Genomic DNA, 23222 nt, shown 5'->3' on the forward strand with positions numbered 1-23222 from the left:
TGTTAAATAATTATAGTAGACCATTCACTTTAGGATTTGAGACAGTTCTTCAGCTTGTTGATTGCCATCTATAACTTATCTACAACTTAGCATGTTAGGTTTCTTCTTCAGGAATTGACAATTTCATATTTAGACATTGGAGAAAAAGGAATCCCAACAACTGGTGTAACTGAAAAGCATTGACATAATTACAACAATTGCAATGGACTGCGGAAGAGTTACCAAGGTTCGTTGGTTGCATATCTGAGTATGCTGAGCGTACAATTTAGCAAGGGTCACTCTCATATATCCAAGCATCTTTGATAGCTCCATGTTGATACTAAAGGATCATTCTCATATACCAGTGCATGCTGATCACTCAAGTTATTATGGGTCATTCTCATTTACCTGTGCATGCTGATCGCACAAGTTATTATGGCTCATTCTCATATACCCGTGCATGCTGATCACACAAGTTATTATGGCTCATTCTCATATATCCGTGCATGCTGATCACACAAGTTATTATGGCTTATTCTCATATACCCGTGCATGCTGATCACTCAAGATATTATGGCTCATTCTCATATACCCGTGCACGCTGATCACACAAGTTATTATGGCTCATTCTCATATTCCCGTGCATGCTGATCACTCAAGTTATTATGGGTCATTCTCATATACCCGTGCATGCTGATCACACAAGTTATTATGGCTCATTCTCATATACCCGTGCATGCTGATCACACAAGTTATTATGGCTCATTCTTATATATCCGTGCATGCTGATCACACAAGTTATTATGGCTCATTCTCATATGCCCGTGTATGCTGGTCACTCAAGTTATTATGGCTCATTCTCATATACCAGTGCATGCTGATCACTCAAGTTATTATGGCTCATTCTCATATACCCGTGCATGCGGATCACTCAAGTTATAATGGCTCATTCTCATATACCCGTGCATGCTGATCACACAAGGTATTATGGCTCATTCGCATATGCCCGTGCATGCTGATCACTCAAGTTATTATGGCTCATTCTTATATACCCGTGCATGCTGATCACACAAGTTATTATGGCTCATTCTCATATACCCGTGCATGCTGATCACACAAGTTATTATGGCTCATTCTCATATACCCGTGCATGCTGATCACTCAAGTTATTATGGCTCATTCTCATATACCCATGCATGCTGATCACACATGTTATTATGGCTCATTCTCATATACTCGTGTATGCTGATCACTCAAGTTATTATGGCTCATTCTCATATACCCGTGCATGCTGATCACACATGTTATTATGGCTCATTCTCATATGCCCGTGCATGCTGATCACTCAAGTTATTATGGCTCATTCTCATATGCCCGTGCATGCTGATCACTCAAGTTTTTATGGCTCATTCTCATATACCCGTGTATGCTGATCACTCAAGTTATTATGGCTCATTCTCATATACCCGTGCAAGCTGATCACACAAGGTATTATGGCTCATTCTCATATACCCGTGCATGCTGATCACACATGTTATTATGGCTTATTCTCATATACCAGTGCATGCTGATCACTCAAGTTATTATGGCTCATTTCCATATACCCGTGCATGCTGATCACTCAAGTTATTATGGCTCATTTCCATATACCCGTGCATGCTGATCACTCAAGTTATTATGGCTCATTCTCATATACCCGTGCATGCTGATCACTCAAGTAATTATGGCTCATTCTCATATACCCGTGCATGCTGATCACACATGTTATTATGGCTCATTCTCATATGCCCGTGCATGCTGATCACACAAGGCATTATGGCTCATTCTCATATGCCCGTGCATGCTGATCACTCAAGTTATTATGGCTCTTTCTCATATACCCATGCATGCTGATCACACAAGGTATTATGGCTCTTTCTCATATACCCGTGCATGCTGATCACTCAAGGTATTATGGCTCATTCTCATATACCCGTGCATGCTGATCACACATGTTATTATGGCTCATTCTCATATGCCCGTGCATGCTGATCACACAAGGTATTATGGCTCATTCTCATATACCCGTACATGCTGATCACTCAAGTTATTATGGCTCATTCTCATATACCCGTGCATGCTGATCACACAAGGTATTATGGCTCATTCTCATATGCCCGTGCATGCTGATCACTCAAGTTATTATGGCTCATTCTCATTTGCCCGTGCATGCTGATCACACATGTTATTATGGCTCATTCTCATATGCCCGTGCATGCTGATCACACATGTTATTATGGCTCATTCTCATATGCCCGTGCATGCTGATCACACAAGTCATTATGGCTCATTCTCATATGCCCGTGGATTCTGATCACTCAAGTTATTATGGCTCTTTCTCATATACCCGTGCATGCTGATCACACAAGGTATTATGGCTCTTTCTCATATACCCGTGCATGCTGATCACTCAAGGTATTATGGCTCATTGTCATATACTGATCACACAAGGTAATATGGCTCATTCTCATATGCCCGTGCATGCTGATCACTCAAGTTATTATGGCTCATTCTCATATACCCGTGCATGCTGATCACACAAGTTATTATGGCTCATTCTTATATATCCGTGCATGCTGATCACACATGTTATTATGACTCATTCTCATATACCCGTGCATGCTGATCACTCAAGTTATTATGGCTCATTCTCATATACCCGTGCATGCTGATCACACATGTTATTATGGCTCATTCTCATATGCCCGTGCATGCTGATCACTCAAGTTATTATGGCTCATTCTCATATACCTGTGCATGCTGATCACACAGGTTATTATGGCTCATTCTTATATACCCGTGCAAGCTGATCACACAAGGTATTATGGCTCATTCTCATATACCAGTGCATGCTGATCACACAAGTTATTATGGCTCATTCTCATATACCAGTGCATGCTGATCACTCAAGTTATTATGGCTCATTCTCATAAGCCCATGCATGCTGATCACACATGTTATTATGGCTCATTCTCATATACCCGTGCATGCTGATCACTCGTTATTATGGCTCATTCTCATATACCAGTGCATGCTGATCACACAAGTTATTATGGCTCATTCTCATATACCAGTGCATGCTGATCACTCAAGTTATTATGGCTCATTCTCATATGCCCGTGCATGCTGATCACTCAAGTTATTATGGCTCATTCTCATATACCCGTGCATGCTGATCACACAAGTTATTATGACTCATTCTTATATATCCGTGCATGCTGATCACACATGTTATTATGGCTCATTCTCATATACCCGTGCATGCTGATCACTCAAGTTATTATGGCTCATTCTCATATACCCGTGCATGCTGATCACACATGTTATTATGGCTCATTCTCATATACCCGTGCAAGCTGATCACACAAGGTATTATGGCTCATTCTCATATACCAGTGCATGCTGATCACTCAAGTTATTATGGCTCATTCTCATAAGCCCATGCATGCTGATCACACATGTTATTATGGCTCATTCTCATATACCCGTGCATGCTGATCACTCGTTATTATGGCTCATTCTCATATACCAGTGCATGCTGATCACACAAGTTATTATGGCTCATTCTCATATACCAGTGCATGCTGATCACTCAAGTTATTATGGCTCATTCTCATATGCCCGTGCATGCTGATCACTCAAGTTATTATGGCTCATTCTCATATACCCGTGCATGCTGATCACACAAGTTATTATGGCCCATTCTTATATATCCGTGCATGCTGATCACACATGTTATTATGGCTCATTCTCATATACCCGTGCATGCTGATCACTCAAGTTATTATGGCTCATTCTCATATACCCGTGCATGCTGATCACACATGTTATTATGGCTCATTCTCATATGCCCGTGCATGCTGATCACTCAAGTTATTATGGCTCATTCTAATATGCCCGTGCATGCTGATCACTCAAGTTATTATGGTTCATTCTTATATACCCGTGCATGCTGATCACTCAAGGTATTATGGCTCTTTCTCATATACCCGTGCATGCGGATCACTCAAGTTATTATGGCTCATTCTCATATACCCGTGCATGCTGATCACTCAAGTTATTATGGCTCATTCTTATATATCCGTGCATGCTGATCACTCAAGTTATTATGGCTCATTTTCATATACCAGTGCATGCTGATCACTCAAGTTATTATGGCTCATTCTCATATACCCGTGCATGCTGATCACTCAAGTTATTATGGCTCATTCTCATATGCCCGTGCATGCTGATCACTCAAGTTATTATGGCTCATTCTTATATATCCGTGCATGCTGATCACTCAAGTTATTATGGCCCATTCTTATATATCCGTGCATGCTGATCACACATGTTATTATGGCTCATTCTCATATACCCGTGCATGCTGATCACTCAAGTTATTATGGCTCATTCTCATATACCCGTGCATGCTGATCACACATGTTATTATGGCTCATTCTCATATGCCCGTGCATGCTGATCACTCAAGTTATTATGGCTCATTCTAATATGCCCGTGCATGCTGATCACTCAAGTTATTATGGTTCATTCTTATATACCCGTGCATGCTGATCACTCAAGGTATTATGGCTCTTTCTCATATACCCGTGCATGCGGATCACTCAAGTTATTATGGCTCATTCTCATATACCCGTGCATGCTGATCACTCAAGTTATTATGGCTCATTCTTATATATCCGTGCATGCTGATCACTCAAGTTATTATGGCTCATTTTCATATACCAGTGCATGCTGATCACTCAAGTTATTATGGCTCATTCTCATATACCCGTGCATGCTGATCACTCAAGTTATTATGGCTCATTCTCATATGCCCGTGCATGCTGATCACTCAAGTTATTATGGCTCATTCTTATATATCCGTGCATGCTGATCACTCAAGTTATTATGGCTCATTCTCATATACCAGTGCATGCTGATCACTCAAGTTATTATGGCTCATTCTCATATACCCGTGCATGCTGATCACACAAGTTTTCGAGCATCGTTCTCATGTCAGAGCATGATGGATTGACGAGCTCTCTAGGATAATTTTCATATACCTGAGCACAGGCCGAAGCGGGCACCAGGCATTTTCCCGGTGAGCCGCCAGGGTGGGGCCGGTTTTGGACCCCCGGAGGCCATTTTTGTTACTGGGGGCCAGTTTTGCAGCATTGCAACAATATCAGCCCCCTATAACAAAAGCAGTTGCAGTGTTTTTCACACTCACCACATCCACCCGACCCCCCGCGACTCAATTTCAAGGCCCGGTTTGCGTTCCCAGTCCGACCCAATCTCGATCTTAATGGGGCTTGTGCTCTTAATGAGAACAGATAGAGAACCTATTCTATATTTTCAGCATATTGATATAGATTTACTATGGATAGAATCTCAAACCTGAGCAAGCAGTTTGGGGTATACATTTGGTTCCATAATGAGTGATTATAGGCTACAGCCTTAGCAGATACTAAATTTAAGATGTGAACTGTTCTCTTATTAAAAGTTGTTTCATCCTTTTCCTGAAGATTGGGGTGAGGATTTCTCATGGTCTCATGGGATGTCTCGTCCCTACAGTTAAGGGCAGAGGAGATTAAGTATTCGGTTCAGTTCATCCAGTCACTAGCACGTGTCTACGAGGCACTCAGAAACAGTGGTGACACGTCAAAAAAAACCTACAATATCTGTGCATCTTGTCTTTGTCCCACCGAAGATGTTGCATTCGCTGTTCAAGAAAGGATGGTGTTTAGATTGTGAGTCACAGCCGGGAGGGGGAAGGTCACCAGCGGGCCACGAGTGGCTGGGAAGCCAGGGCGGCGCTCGGCGTCTCGTTGCCATGGCCACCGACCGCCACCGTAATCGACATCCATTTAGGGTATTAGAGGAAAGTCAGCGAGGCAGCGCCCAGGGGACAGGCATGCAGGCTTGATCGGCGGTATAATCCATGCTCCCCATTAGTCTATTTTCCACACACAGAGCAGGGAAACAGGGCAATAATTTGCAGCCGCGTTTCCGCTTGCAAACCAGCAGCAGGCAATGCGTGATTGTGGTACAAGACGAGTTACATCTCTAGGCACAGTGCACTGTTTCTGCGAGTGAGGGATCACAATGGTATATGTGCTGATGGAAACCAGCTTGGCAGTTCAATAATAAGTACTGGTCCATTAGGAGGAAAGAGGAGAATGGTGCACACGTGGAAATGATACAGTTGCCTGTCGAGTAGCGCATCTTCTCAAGTTCTGTGGCGTCGACACGGTGTGTGCAAGGGTGCAGGAGGGAGCATAGTCATGGGTTGATGATACGGTGTGTGCAAGGGTGCAGGAGGGAGCATACTCACGCGTTGATACGGTGTGTGCAAGGGTGCAGGAAGGAGCTTTTCATGGGTTGATACAGTGCGGGCAAGGGTGCAGGAGGAAGATATTCACAAGTTAACACAGTGCATGCAAGGGTGCAGGTAGTAGAATATTCGCAAGTTGACATGGTGTGTGCAAGGGTTCAAGAGGGAGCATATTCACTCGCTGACACGGTGTGTGCAAGGGTTCAGGTGGGAGCATATTCACTCGCTGACACGGTGTGTGCAAGGGTTCAAGAGGGAGCATATTCACTCGTTGACAGTGCGTGCAAGGGTTCAGGTGGGAGCATATTCACTCGCTGACACGGTGTGTGCAAGGGTTCAGGTGGGAGCATATTCACTCGCTGACACGGTGTGTGCAAGGGTTCAAGAGGGAGCATATTCACTCGCTGACACGGTGTGTGCAAGGGTTCAGGTGGGAGCATATTCACTCGCTGACACGGTGTGTGCAAGGAATCAAGAGGAAGCATATTCACTCGCTGACACGGTGTGTGCAAGGGTTCAGGTGGGAGCATATTCACTCGCTGACACGGTGTGTGCAAGGGTTCAAGAGGGAGCATATTCACTCGTTGACAGTGCGTGCAAGGGTTCAGGTGGAAGCATATTCACTCGCTGACACGGTGTGTGCAAGGGTTCAGGTGGGAGCATATTCACTCTTTGACAGTGCGTGCAAGGGTTCAGGTGGGAGCATATTCAATCGCTGACACGTGTGTGCAAGGGTTCAGGTGGGAGCATATTCACTCGCTGACACGGTGTGTGCAAGGGTTCAAGAGGGAGCATATTCACTGGTTGACACAGTGCGGGCAAAGGTTCAAGAGGGAGCATATTCACTCGTTGACAGTGCGTGCAAGGGTTCAGGTGGGAGCATATTCACTCGCTGACACGGTGTGTGCAAGGGTTCAGGTGGGAGCATATTCACTCTTTGACAGTGCGTGCAAGGGTTCAAGTGGGAGCATATTCACTCGCTGACACAGTGTGTGCAAGGGTTCAGGTGGGAGCATATTCACTCGTTGACATGGTGCATGCAAGGGTTCAGGTGGGAGTATATTCACTCGCTGACACGGTGTGTGCAAGGGTTCAGGTGGGAGCATATTCACTCGTTGACATGGTGCATGCAAGGGTTCAGGTGGGAGCATATTCAATCGCTGACACGGTGTGTGCAAGGGTTCAAGAGGGAGCATATTCACTCGTTGACATGGTGCATGCAAGGGTTCAGGTGGGAGCATATTCACTCGCTGACACGGTGTGTGCAAGGGTTCAGGACGGAGCATATTCACTCGCTGACATGGTGCATGCAAGGGTTCAGGAGGGAGCATATTCATAAGTTACTCTGGGTAGTGTACTTCTTCTACTTACATCCGGGGCAATACTTGATTTATGAATCAAGAGATAGGGAGTGGAAAAATTGGGAAAGGGTGGGCCCAAGTAGAAATAAAACTGGTCCTGTTCCTCCATTACCACAAACATCGATAGATAAAATGCTACAGAGGGCGATTGGGGTGGTCAATACAGAAATTGAATTAACTGAGCGGAGGCTGTCACTCACTCCGGATATATTTATACAAACACCGGATCCACCCACACCAGTAGTTACGCCTCAACCACCAGAGGGTATACTAATTAAGACGCCCACCCAGAACATGCCCCCCAAAAAAGCTTTGTGCAGGGGTAGATCGACTACAACTGCCTCCAAGAACGGTAAACGCAAGTGAACTGTTGAGGCTGGCCCCAGAAAAAATAAACCTGTGGGGAGAATGTGACCATGGAGGACAATAGTATAGGGCACCATCCTGGAGAGGTTATACAACAACCAGCCAGTGGAGACATCTTTTATCCACCATGGGCACGTGAGCTAATGATCGCCTTACCTCACAAAGTGAGGACACACTTAGAACTGAATTAGACCCTCTAATCACTAGTTTACACAAATTAGAAAAAGTGATGGCAAAGAGGGGCGTGGGTATCGCAGCATAGCCCAACCCTACCACAAAGAATGCAAGGGGAGGGATGGGAAGTGGCGGAGATTAGGCCACTCTACCACTAATACTAGCAGTAGGGGGAGAACGTACCATAGAGGATCCATGGAAGAAGTAGACAAGCGAAGAAAAATGTTAACCCCAGTGAGGTCCCGAGAACGGAGTGTAGCCCCCCCGTCACAAGATGTAGCAATAGTCTTAATCTTCCAACATTGAGTACTGATAACAACAAGAGGGAGCAGGCAGAGCACGCTCACCAGGGCGCTGGAAGTATCCCTGGTGAATCTAACCTACCCCATATAAATCTACCCCCGGTGTGTGCCCCATATGTTGTCATATTGGCAGGAACTCCACCAATTACACCCAATGTGAAAGAGATCCCACTCGAACTTAAAAAGAAATGCCTGTTTTGGCTTGCAATATACAAACGCTTTGAGCATGCCAGAGCAGGGGAAATAATTATGGTGCGAAGAGTAGGGTGGGTGGGAACACACAGGAATTTAGAACCTGGGGAGTGCATCAACATTAACTTTAAAAGCACTAATTCTGTTAGAAATCTACTCCACACCCCAACCAACCAGCAGAATGTCCCAACAGGTATTAGTCTCCGATCCCTTGATTTTTTCTATCCACAGCAACACGAATTACTAACAAACAGTCTAGCCGCGATGCTGCGATAATTGGGTCCGGAGACTGTAAAAGAGAGAAGATGGGATCTGTATAGTAGGTATCTGTTAGATTTGGGGGTCTCTAGTTGCACAGGTAGGTACTTGTGACAAATAGGGACTCTCTCCTCCAGTCAGGGAAAGGGGATTACACACCTAAAATAACCCCTGCTCACCCTCTAGGTTGCGTGGTGCGAGCAGTCAAGGCTTATTTCAGAGGCGTTGTAAGTTGAGCAGTTGTGACCACATACAGTAACCCAGTGACAACACTACAAATGGACACCACACAGGTTTTAACTCAAAAATAAGTAGACTTTATATAGAGTTACCACAAGACCATAAATGACAAAAATACACACTATGATTACTTTAAGATGGTAGATTAATGTCGCAGCGATGGGAAATGCGGCAAAGTCAGGTGCAAAGAAATAAAGACGTGAAGATCGTCCAGATGCGGCACGCTTCTCGGGGATGCGAGAAACTCTGTGTTCTATGCGTGGACTGCAGTGGCAATACCCTTACGATGCGACGGCAACAGCTCCAGCGGCGACTGCAGGCAAAGCGACGGTGACACGCTCCAACCTCGTTGCGAGATTCTTCTCCTGATGTGGTGCAGTGCGACAACCACAGTGGCGACACCCTCCTTCTTTGGAGTTGCGACGGCAGCAGCAGCGACGGTGACACGCTTCCTCTTCGTTGCGGCACGCTTCTCTCCAATGCGGTGCAGTGCGACAGTTCCAACGGCGACACTCTCCTTTCCCCGGAGTTGCGACGGCAGGCACAGCGACGGCGACATGCTCCTTCTCGTTGAGTCGCGCTTCCAGCTCCTTGCGACACGCAGTTCCTCAGAAGGCCCAAAACAGCAGCAGGCACTTCCAAAAGAACTCTGGGGAGCTGGGGGGTGAAGTCTATTGTCCCTGAGACTTCAGCAGGAGTCTAGCTCTTTTCCAAGCCCTTGGAGATCCTTCACAAGTTGAAAGCAAAGTTACAAAGTTCCTTTCTCCTTCCTTTAGCAGTAAGGCAACCACTGCAGGCCAATCCGCCAAGCAGTACTTCAGCTTGGGAACAGTCTCTCCTCAGTTTCTTCAGGTTCCTCTCCTCAGTAAAGGTTTCTTTCTGTAGTCCAAAAGTGATCTAATTTCATGGGATCAGGGTCCCAATATTTATTCCCAGAAATCCTTTGTTCTCTGAGGGGAGAGGGGCTTTTGCCCAGTCCAAACCAGTTCCGAAGCACTCTGTTTACCAGACTTCTCCTTTCCTTTCACAGTGCAGGGCATGCACATCAGACGCCCCACAGGAGGTGGAACCAGCATTGTGGAAGGCAAGTACTGTCCTGGAGCACTTTGTTGACAGGACTCCTTCCCTTCTTTCAGTGTACAGGACAGACACAGCAGCCACTCCCCAGAGGGTGGAGCCAGCATTGTGGAAGGTAGGTACAGCCCTATTCAGAGTTCAGGTGCACTCCCCCCTCCCATCAAGATGCAGATCTCTCTATTCACTACTGGTTGACTCAGCCTGTCTCCTGGAATTCCCCAGCCCTGTCACTCACAGAAACAAGACATAGGAATACACAAACTAGCAGAGGCAGGTTTTAATGGTTAAACAAGCAAATACCTACTTTCTAAAAGTGGTATTTGCAAACACAGAATAATAAAATAAACTTTACGAAAAGATGTATTTTATTATTCTGAGTTCAGGAATACTAAACTCAAATTTCTACCATGTTCTCTCAGCCTGTTAGGATTATAAAATGTAACAATTCTAACAGCCTATTCTGGCCTATGGAGAACAGGTAGCCTTGCAATAGTGAAAAACGAAAATGGCTGTAATTCACTATTAGGACATGCCACACACATCAGGGCTTGTCCTACCTTATACTTACAATGCACCCTGCCCTTGGGCCTACCATAGGGTTGACTGATATGAAGAAATGGGAAGGTTTAGGGAATGGGAAGTGGGTGCACTTGCCCAGTCAGCATTACAGTACCAAACTGCACACAGGCTCTGCAATGGAAGACCTTAGACACATTTTACAAGGCTGCTTTTGTGGGTGGCACAACCAGTGCTGCAAGCCCACCAGCAGCATTTGGATTACACGCCCTGGCACACTCAGTGCTCTAGACTAGGGTCTGACAAGTAAACCAAAATAGCCAAACATGGAATCCCTAATCCATACATCAATTTACAATAGGGAGCACTTGCACTGTGGCACTGAATAGCAGTGGCACAGTGCCCAAAGCATCTAACACAGCAAAAACACATGAGGCAACAGCAAAAAATGGAAGGGAGACCCACGTATGCAGCGTTTAGAACAAAAGCATTACCACGGAATACCTTTACAACGCGGGCGTAACAACGAAAGTTGTTACCACGCATTGCACTGGGGGGCGCTCAAGGATAGTAAATGATTTAATTTACTATCCCAACACCTTCCCTACTATCCACGGGGACTGGTGTTGGAATAGTAAATTAAATTAATCAATTTTGCGCCCCCCAGCGCAATGCGTGGTAACAACTTTTGTTGTTACGAACGCGTTGTAAAGGTACGCGTTGTCAATGTATGCGTTCTAACGTCATACATCCGAGACCCACGCCAATGGTGGCAGGTCTAACAGTACCCCCAATTTAACATCAGGGTGAACAACAGGTACGAAGGTTTGGAGGAGGTGGATTGACTGGGAGGGAAGCTCCAGGATAGGGAAAATCCCAAAATCATGTGGCAGACGCAGAGGGTAGCAGTGGACTCCTGTGGGCCTTCTTTGATTGGGGGGAGATGTGTGTATGCTGCTGCATTTTCTGGCTCACCGTCTGTGGCTACACTGGAAGGGGGAGCTCTGGATGCATCATCTTTAGAAGCCCCCAGGGACCCCATCAGTGAATTGGCTGGGGCAGATGACAATCCTTCTGGATTGCATTCCGATGATATGCTGGCCCTGTGTGATAGGGGTAGAGAGGTACAGCAGGGAGCAGGGAGCCTTGCACTTTGCGCCGCTCACGCTGTATTCCTTGTCACTTGCGCTGCCGTAGTGTCACAATCCACTGCACTCGTGCACCTTGTACAACCCTTTGGGCTGATACTTGTTACTTGTTTATTTGTTCACACAGTGCTGTAACCAATTGTATTTATCTGTTCCCCCCCCTATTTCCTTGATTCTTTAAATATAAAAAGATGCTTTCTAGCACTACCATGAACGAAATAATCGGCTCCTTGATCTTTTTAGGATAATACTGTATAGATATCCTTACCAGTTATTGTTTATTAATCTGTTCAATCATACCCTTTGGGAAATTGTTTTGTATACACTTACTAACAAATGGGACACAGAAAATAAGGAAGAATGCCCAGTGTGTAAATATAGGGCAGAGTCTGAAATTCATGTGCTCTCTCTCTGAGCTGCATATTCTGTATTACGCAAACGATGGATAGGCCCAATATGCAGAAACCTAGGGTTTAGGCACTGTTGAGAGGCCTATTGGATACTAAAATACGATACCCATTCCCCTATTATTTTTGCTGTTTCGCGCTTCCTGAATGGTATGTGGTATAAGCGCAGGGGCTTCTTGAAGTAACTAGGTGGAGAGTTTTATGTAAGTCCCTCTTCAACAAATTCGTCTCGGTTCACTTAATAGGGATATTTGTACTACTTCCCAATTTTATTACTCGTTTTATCCCAATAATCACCAGCCCTAAATGAATTCTACAATTGTTTTTTTACTTGATTTTGGGTTAATGACTACGACAATATTTGTATATTGTAATATATGTAGATATATGATTGTATTGTTCACCGCTATCTACTTTTTACTCTCCCACATTATCGCTTTTATGATTGTAATAATGTACTTTTATGGCCCTAGCTGGCCGAAATAAAGTTATTAACTGACTGGCATATTTACGTGTTGACAAGGTGTGTGCAAGGGTGCAGGAGGGGGCATATTCACCTGTTGACACGGTGTGTGCAAGGGTGCAGGTGGGAGCATACTCATGTGTTGACACGGTGGGTGCAAGGGTGTAGGAGGGAGCCTATTCACGTGTTGACAAGGTGTGTGCAAGGGTGCAGGAGAGAGCATATTCACAACAGAAGTGCAGCAACCTAGATTTCAGTCGCTGACTTTAAACTTAACTTCATGCTATGCCTCTTGCATTTCTAAGCTCTGAAAATACCAGCTATTACTATTATCCAGGGCACAAGTCGTAAAAAAAGAAGTGGGGGGCACGCTGTCACCGGAAGTGACGTCACGACAGGAAGTGACGTCACGAAAGGTGCCGAGCTCCTCATCCCAGAGAGGCCAAAGAGTGAAGTCCAGCTGTTTGGCAGGGGGAATGGCGTCCCCCCCGGTAAAATAAGTGGGGGGGCGCCGTTCACCCGCGTAGTACCCCGACTCGAGCCCTGCTATTATCCACTGTATTGTACTCAATAATGCTCCAGTATGCAGGTGCGGATGTGTTTTCAGCTGAATGAAAGCGGCTGAGGCGTCACTAACCCACAGTTCAAACACAAGGAGCAAGGGGGCGCTGGGCATGTAAAGAATCACCAACGGTGGCCAGACTCAGCGCTAGGTAAAGCGCTCGCCTCCTTCCAAGATGTATCCATGCAAACACAGCTTGCTTCGGGACTGTCATTCTCCGGGGCAGGACATCAGGAGACCCACCCATAACAGGCCAGGGCACTGGAGAAGAGTCAGGCCCGGGTCATGGGAATCTGGTATAGGAGTCGCCCTATCAGCAGTGGGATAACAACGGGTTTGAGGGGCTGTCCAAAGACGGAAAACCCTAAGCTTATTTGGGGGCCTGCTTGACCTCTGAAGGATCAGTTGCAAGCGGGGTGGCCTTCATAAGCAAGGCAAGGCCCTTGCAAACATACATGAGTACACAACTTTCATACAAACAACACCTTTGCTATCTGTACATGCACACATTTGTACTTGCACTACTTCCATGAAACTTGGAACCCTAGGCTTGCATCTTAGTAGTGCAGCACATATTAGGCGCTGTTACTACCCAGTGCTGTGGTGCTCATTTTACCAACCGTAGATAGATGAAAGGCTAAGTAGGCCACAAAAAGATTTCAACCGGTTACCGAGAAATTGCAAACCCAGATTCACTCAGATCGCACTTTGCCCAAGGAGCTATTTGAAAAGGCCGTGTCTGCGTGCAAGATAGCTGAGTCAGGGGCGGCTCTAGGTTCCTGGCAACCCTGGGCAGGGAGCGTAGGTAGGGGGCCCCGGAAGAGGGGTTCCGGGCGGGGCGGGGCGGAGCGCGGAGGACAGTGAAGAGGGAGGGGGGGGGGGAGTCAGGGTGTTTGGAAGTGGAACAGAGCCAGAGGCTGCCAATTCCCTGCCAGGGGCCACCACGCAAATATGTATCCATCCTCAGATTATTATTATATTAAAGACATATATTGGCGTGGTGGCCCCTGGGGTTTGGTGGCCCTGTGCAGGTGCACAGCTTGCACGTGCCTAAGGCCGCCCCTGGCTGAGTGGGTTAAGGCACCCACTGCAGCAATCTGTGGCCAGCTACAAGGGGTCTTGCTTCCAACACTCTCTAGTTTTTCAAGGTGGTTAATGTGTTTGTTGCAGTGTTTGTTACGAAGATCCAGATGCAATCTGCAGGTCATACTCTCCAATCCTTGTAAGAACTATGCAACTCTGTAGTTATGGTTAAGTTTCACTCACTCACAACTGGTCTGTGTTGCTTTACTAATAACCTTGGAACCTTTTGACAAATCTGCATGAGAGCTGGCATCACAGCTACGTTTTGTGATCGTTATTGTTATTAGTCAACATATTTATTTAACTGATTAATAAAACAAATTAAGTTTATAATTACTAAGAAAATGTGTTTACTAATAATAGCCAAGTTAATAAACAATAGTTATGTGTGCAAGTGTGTGTGCATACATACATGCACACATGAAAGTCATTCTTACTAACAGGCTCATTATGCATGCAGGACCTAATCCCACCCAGAAGACAGGACACAGGGCACCATTTAGCAGTTCCTGCAGTCTCCCATTGCTCTTTATCGTACGGACACACAGACATTTTCTCAGGTGCCAAAATGTGACCCAGAGCCACATTGCTGACACAGTGATCAGGTTTAAAAGACATGTTCGTGGAGGGTCTAGGAGTCAGGGATTGCATTATTTGGGCTTTCCGCGGGTCTAGGAGTCAGGGAGCGCATTATTTGGGCTTTCCAGCGGGTTTAGGAGTGAGGGAGCGCATTATTTGGGCTTTCCGCGGGTCTAGGAGTCAGGGAGCGCATTATTTGGGCTTTCCCGCGGGTCTAGGAGTGCATTATTTGGGCTTTCCCGCGGGTCTAGGAGTCAGGGAGTGCATCATTTGGGCTTTCCCACGGGTCTAGGAGCCAGGGAGTCCACTATTTGGGCTTTCCCTCCACACTGTGTCCTAGGGTCTCCAGGTGGCTGACCATAAACTCCCTTCAATTTAATGAGGGGAAGACAGAGGTTGTCTACTGCTCGTCAGCCAAACTGAGTCAACAACCTTCCCACGAGATCAGGCTTGCGCCGGGAGCTGAACCTTGTATCCCAGTTAAAACCGTGCGCAATCTAGGGGTACTGTTTGATGCGGATCTCCAAATGACCTCTCAGACCAATAAAACCATCAGTGTCTGCTTTGGATTGTTGAACGCACTCAGACAGATTTTGCCCCTTCTGCCTGATGAGTCTAGACCACTAGTAGTTAGGAGTGTGATCCTGGCCAGACTGGACTACTGTAACTCTTTATATATAGGGGCCCCCTTATACATCCTACAGGGGCTCCAGAGGGTCCAGTCTATAGCGGCCAAGCTGGCACTTAAAAGACCTCGCAGTTCCTCCACTACGTTGGCGCTAAGAGATCTACATTGGCTGCCAATCGGGAGTAGAGTTGTTTTTAAATCCCTATGTATTGTGTACAGAGCCCTGCACAACACGGGACCTATCCCTCTGAAGGGAAAGGCTCTCCTGGTACAGGCCTTCCAGGTCCCTGCGCTCCTCTAGCCAGAGTCTGGCAGCTACTACCAGGATCAGGAGATCGAGGATGGGAGGAAGAGCCTTCTGCATCTCTGCCTCTAGGCTGTGGAACGAGCTTCCCCAGAACATCAGACAAATTGACACCCTATTGGGTTTCAGAAAGAGCCTGAAAACATGGCTGTTTGCCAAAGTCTAATCCCCGTGACTTCATTTAATACCCATAGGGTGACAGTTGTGCGTTACAAATAATAAATACAATACAATAACTTAGGATCCTAACCTCTGTGAGAGATATATCTGGGCATACATTGGGCCGATCAAGGGTTATACTGTCTCAGTCCCTTTACCATCTCCTGGAGTCAGCCTTGACTGCTCACTGTTGTCACCCTTGGAGACTCAAGTGCAGAAAGGGATACCTTGGGTATCTCATTATAATGAAGCAGTATTGTGACACCAATAGTTAACAATGGTGCCCACCAAGGAAGCTTCCTAGTAGCCACATACCGGCACAAGACCCAGAGAGAGGCCTCATAGTCTTCTGCCTCTGTTTCCTTATTTGCAACAATAGCAGTGCTGCAGAAGAGACTGAATTAAGTTAGTGAGGGCTATTAAAACATCTGGCGAGAACCCACAATAAGGCAAATAATTTAAGTGACACAGGCATGCGTCGCTGTCGCTTCCCCACCACTAGCATAACCAGTAGATTCCAGCCAAGGCACTAAGAGACGTGATATCTAATCCTAGCTTTACCACTTTACCAAAATATGCTGGTAGTAAACACTGCATTATACATCCGGTCAGGGCCCCCTTCACAGTGGTCTTTACCTCGGGATGGTGGTCCCAAGCCCACTCAACAGAACCACTCCACCCTAGTCATGGTAAGCAGCTGAGAACAGAGCCCAAAGACATGCTTGCTTTCCCCCCTCTCCATATAACCGAATTGTGAGCTTTTAATCAATCACTTTTGAACATATTCCTCTGCTCCAAATAAAAAAATAAAAAAATCAAATATAACGACCAAAAAAAGATAAGGGTCAAGCAAGTAGTGGTAAAATTCACAATCAAATGCACATTGGCGTTTACGTAGTACATTACATTGAGCAGTGACCAAGACCATATAGTCGATGCCACTGGAATTATGTGGGTCCGTGGCTGCATTGTTTGTCACATAGGTATGGAATTGCTACATTTGCCACATAATCCATCATCTGCTACATAATTTGCACAGGTGAGCAAAACAATTGTTCCTAGCTCAAACAGATCAAAAGTTACTGAAAAGCAGAGACATATGCTGCCACACAGTGGAAGACCCTTCCCAAAAGATGACTCTCATCTTTCAATTGTCTACTGCTTTATTTGAGCATTAAACGGTTACTAATGAGATGTGATATTCGCCCAGGTAGAGGTAACGTGAAACCCCCCCACAAAATAATGTAGTGATACTGCTTACAAAATGTGTTGCAGTACTCTGCAGAATTGGACTTTTTTCCCACATAATTTAGCCAATGCTGCCGTAAATGTGGTTGTACCCTGTAACATAATTTGAGTGGCCAAAAATGTGCATGCGTTTGACCTTACCTATGGTATAAATCCCAAACTCTGATTTGACACATCAAGTAATTTGTCCATTGCTGGGCCTGGCTGGCTAAGTGACATTTTTCTCCAGGCACTTACTACCTCACTGATTTCGACATTCCAAGCAATGTTGTGAGTTGTATACTCCAAGTTCTGGCGTGGACAGCACTAGAGGCTTGGTGTCATTTGCCAAGTAGTGCTGTGGTGTTTCACAATTGGGCCTAACAGTCAGTGAGAGCAGCAATGTATGCACATCTGAGGGATGTATGACATTACAACGCATGCTTTTACCACGCATGCTGTTACAACGCAGTTTTTACAACGCATGCTGTTACAACGCATAGCGCTTTGGGGTGCTGGATAGTGAATAGTTTAATTTACTATTCCAACTCCAGTCCCCGTGGATAGTAGGGAAGGTGTTAGATAGTAAATTAAAACTATTCCCTATCCTAGAGTGCCCCCCAGTGCAATGCGTTGTAATGGTTTTTGTTGTAAAACCTGCATTGTAAAAGCACTGCGTTGTAAAAGTTTCGTTGTAAAGGATGTTTCCCACATCGGAGGCATCATTACAGTGTGTGAGCTCTTGCAGCCCTCCACATGCTGAGGGGCTGGGCCTCTTCCCCAGTGTATCATCACCTGCCTCTCCACCAGCAGTAGAGAGAGTGCAGTATTTTTCCAAATCCCCACCAGTAGATCCTTCACAGAACCCAGCAGAGGAGGTGAGGAGTGCAGGATGTGATTAATCTTAAGGGAGATATCTTGTAAGATAGGCTGCCAGTATAAATGGCCAAGGGCAGGCACAGTTAAATCCCTCGCATCCAGAGCTCCACAGCATCTACAGCTGCTGTCCTCACTCTGCCAGGCTTTTGATGGTGTGGTAACCTCTATCTTGCTGGTTAGTGATCTAGCCTCAGTTTAGGAGAGGCAATAGTCCCATTCTTCATCTGTTAGGAATTTAACCAGAACTCTTTCCCATTCTCCGTCCCGATCACTTTCAGGTTATTTTGCAAACACTGGGGCATATTACCAAGCAATCGCGATAATTATCGCTATTGCTTGGTTAGAGACAAAAATTTACCGCAGCGCAGCGGCGATTTTTACCGCAAATAAACCTTGGTATGACCAAGGTTTAACGCAAATGCTGTAAAAATCGCCGCAAAGCATGAATATCGCTGAAAAGTCAGCGATATTCATGCATTAGCGAGCTAATGCTCTTAGCCATGTTATCCACCTCCCATTGGATAACATGGCTAAGAACTGCTCAGGGCAGGTGTTAGCTTTTGGAGATATTCCCGCTTAGCGCGAATATCTCCAAAAGTTGGTAATAGGAGATAGCGATGTTAGCGACTGTTTTCAGTCTCTAACATCTTGGCACGCCCACTTTGCATCTCATTAGTGATAAATATCACTGACATGCAAAGTGGGGCCCAAGATAGTCGCTATCTCCTACTAGCTGTCGCTAACTGGTGTTAGCGGCAGCTAGGTAATAGTGAGATAATTATATCTCTGCTTTCTTGGCTTTTAAAGCCAAAAAAGCGGAGATAAACCCCCTTGATAATATGCCCCACTGTTCCTTTATGGAAATGCACAAGCCGGAAATCAATGTCTGGAGGGGCTAATAGTTGTATTAAAGTCTTTTGTAGTTCTTGTTCAAGAGAATCGAGGCATACAGTTCTTTGCATGCAGACTTTGTTCTGTATCGTCTTTAAAAATAGGTCTAGCGAGGTCTGTGAAGGGCTGTCTTCGAGTGCCTGTCTTGCTAGTTATTGACTACTTAGAAATAAAGCATATAGTTTAGTATACCCTGATCTTAACAGTTGCACAGCAGGTTTTGGCTCCATCATCAGTGGCAGATGAGGGTTCCCCAACAGAGGTGCTTCTGGTGAGTAAATCCTAGCACCCACCCACCTTGTAAGGCAGATTTCCCAGTTAATCCTGGGCTGTTTAGTGGCCCATGCTAATGTGCCCCTCAAAGATCTGAGTGTAAGAAAGAAATGTTAGTTTGTGCGCTCAGAATATCCAAGAACATGTCTAACACTTTGGGAAAGATCACCATTTTGATAGAAGCAATAAGACCGCATATGGCTGCGATCACTGGCGTTGATGAAGGTTCCATTCGAGTTGAGGAAATTGCCATTTGCGTAGAGCATCTACTCGAGCGGCAGAAAGAAGCAGGGCCCTCTTGCGCTGTGCATGGTGCCAATCGCCCTGATTTTCCAGCGCAGGGCGAACACCAGGCGCTAAACTCCACATAGCATGGCAGACGTTTTGGGTCACCGCACAATTCGGCTGAACTCCACCCAGTCCCATTGTTTACGCCTTTAACATTCAGAGACAGTACTGGTACACTTAGGTCTCGACATCTAGCATGCATGTCCATTACTGCTGTGGTTCGGCTTTGATATCATAACATAACTGTACCCTATATGTAAGGTTAAATAACTAACATTCCAACATGCCTTATGCAAATTTGAATACGCCGCTGCGCCTGGTTTTTGACTTGGTGTTCTATATTATAGAAGTTTGTAACTTGAGTAACATTAATGGGTTAATAGGGACATCTGGTATTTACAGAACTTAGAAATGCAAGAACGATGGTTGAGGCTCTATATAACAAGACACATTTACATTATCACTATTAAGACTCCAATTCTGTCTGTGCTCTTACAGAACACTATCAGTGCAAAGCTATATGGAAAGTTCATACTTCCAACAGGCCCTTTAATGATGTAAAATTGATTCCTGAAGATATAAAGTTCTAGTTTACTATTTTCCAGTTAGTAAACGTGGTCAAACCTAGTCATTTGCCTAACAAAGAGTGTATGTATGTATGTATGTCTGGGGCTAAATTACCTGCAGCTGGACTAGCTTGCAACCCAACTGGCTAATGTAAAGGTTGTCCTCTTCTCCTTTATTACGACCAAATACCTGTTCCATACAATTTCATTGTAGGTGGTTACATTTCTTCTTGTTAACGTCTCTACAAACATGTTACTTAAGCTGAGTTGCAAAGGACGCTTGGTGTTACAGCGCCTTAATACCAATAAACATTTAAATAAACGCTAGCCTCTCACAAGCACCTCTTTACAGCTCTTGATGCTTCACAGTCATCCCGTTGTCCCACACTCTTCGCATTGCCAATAGCCATGTGAACAAAAGCAGATGCTACTGTGTACGAGGGCCTCTTGGTGGTCAGGTGGGCCGCAGGCGGCCTGCGGGCTGAACAAAGAGTAGCCATCCCATACTGCATACATAATAACCACTTTACCTAGAAAGACACTTTACTTTTCAGAAAGCTTGAGAAAGGATATTGCTTATTGATCCTCAAGTTTCTATGTGGACTTGTGAACTGAGTGTGATCTGGGAGGGTGTCGTGACCCGACAGACAGGCGACAGATAGGGCAACAGGACAGGAACAGGACAGGAGGACGTTAGGACCCTGTGGGTCATCAGGGAGGTGACCAGGTCACCAGACACCACATCCGGTTAGGGGACAGGAAAGGGCATTCAGAACTAGGACGGACTAGAGGACAGATGTGCAGATGACCGCTCCTGCATGTACAATAAAGAAGATTATACCACCAACCTTGTCCAGTGTTTGATGTGTCCACCCCAACTGCAAGAACACGACGGAGGGGTGTGAGCGCAGTCAGCTCCGCTCCTGTTATCGATGTAATTACCAAAAACATTCAAAAAGTGCCCTTGATGTGAAGAGTGGTGGTTACAGAGGAGCCTGCTGTCTGTTCCTCGCTGTTTGCACCTCGGTGGAGGTGATGGGTAGGCTCAGGGGCAGCTCCTCCATTGCAACGGTGGAGCTTCGTCCCACTTAAAATCCACCCAAAATCCCAGATAAAAATAAGATGGTAATTTATTGCAGTTTTATTTTTCATCTCCATCCCGAACAGAGCATAAGGATGGGGGTAGGGCCACTGCTGAGTGACAGCAGGATGGAGGAGGGTGGGCTGTTTGTGCTCTGTTAACAGTGTGCATATCTTTTTGGCTGGTGCACTTTTCTTACGACAGCTAGGTTAGACCAAGTGCAGGCCTCCAGAGCGGTGTGGGACGCCAAGTGAGGCCACACCCTCCAATTATGGCACTGCTCTCATGCTGGTTTACAGCAACATGTTCAAGCCCGCTGGGCGTGGCCTCTAGGCGCTAGACAAACAAATCCACGTCTACTAACCCAACTGGTATGGTAATATCGTGATCAGATATCGTTTGAATCTAAATATTGTGCGCTAAATATCGTTCACATTGGAGTCAATAATATAAAATCTCAATTCTATGGGAATTATTGGTAAACAACACTTAAGGAGACGATTTCTATCTTTGAATAGATTTCTGTAAATGATATTCTGACTTTAAATCGCCACACACACTCGTCTGCTTCTGCTTATCCCACTCAGAAGGCTGAGCACCTGGGGACTTCAGCTGATCAATAAATGAAATGAATGATGAAAGGGAATGTAGTTAATGAATACTTCTGCACATGCTGGAACTTAATGGAAAATGCTATAGTTTCAGAAACGTGCAAAGACCACAGGGACGAAGGAACCATCAACCTCTGCACAGAGGGTGAGCCTATTGGAGGGAGGGATCATTTCCAAAAACAAATAGCCTTAGAAGTTGACAGACTAACAGACAAATCAGTACCTCATCCTGCATATGAGTAATGCATAAAACGTCTCGCAAACAACACACTGTTTGTATAAAATAGTCCTACATAATACAAGCGCACCGGATGCCTGCCTCTTGCTACTGAGGGGATGCTACCTCTTCCGCCTTGCAGGGGCCACCATGACCACTAGGACTGATCCCCCTCCGCAGACGGCCAAGCCACCTTCACCTCCAGTTTGACCATTGAGCTATTAATACCACCTATTGAATCATAACATTCCCTATACAGACAAATGAAACTGTGGAGCCATCCACTGGCCAGAGTCACATTGTCTGCTAAACATTGAGAGGCGTGAATGAGGAGACTAAATAACAGCCATTACATAGTAACAGGGCTTCTTTGTTGAATCAGTTGCGGATTCCTTGCTGTGCCACTACATGATCAATGAGGTCACATGGAGTGGATCCATGCAGGGTCACAGGTATCAATAGTACCAGAAGAGACACTGGGATCAGGAGCCAGGGATGTGAGGTGCCCAGTAAACCACAGCTATTGCCGTCTCTTACTATCCAGCTGATGGGAGAAGAATACATTTGTACTTGCTATGTGGCCAACCTTGCTACACCACCAGCACAAGCGCATAGAAACATTTACATGTGCATGTCAGAGGAAGCGTATAATTCATGGCACGCTAATTTATATGACATACATGTATTTATTTGGGGAATATGCACGGTATACATTTGACAGAAAAGCCTGAAGGTGCCCACAAATAGGGTGGATAAGATAGAAAGAGGTTAGACAAAGACTTATTCAAACAGCTTGTTTTTTAGGTCTCGGCCCGACAGCTCACGTGCTGTCTTGAAAAGACACATTGTGTTTAATCTATGAGGCTTCCGCCCGCTCACAGACTCTCCATTTGCTCACTCCATCATCTGTCTCATGTTCTTTTTCACCATTTGTAGGTGGAATGCATGGTCATGAGCATGGACCGAGTACTTGTAAACTTCCACAGCTCCAGTTTTTACGACCATTTTAGGACCTCATTTTTTCTTTCATTTTCAG

The 23222-nt window shown here is 45.6% G+C and overlaps 1 protein-coding gene across 1 annotated transcript in view; it reads right to left on the reverse strand.

Moving 5' to 3' along the window:
• DOC2B (double C2 domain beta) overlaps window positions 1-23222 on the reverse strand; it is a 2126151-nt gene that overhangs the window by 1746936 nt on the left and 355993 nt on the right. The window lies entirely within an intron of this gene.

The sequence above is a fragment of the Lissotriton vulgaris genome, chromosome 2_1, assembly GCF_964263255.1.
Source record: "Lissotriton vulgaris chromosome 2_1, aLisVul1.2, whole genome shotgun sequence".
Classification (NCBI taxonomy): domain Eukaryota; kingdom Metazoa; phylum Chordata; class Amphibia; order Caudata; family Salamandridae; genus Lissotriton; species Lissotriton vulgaris.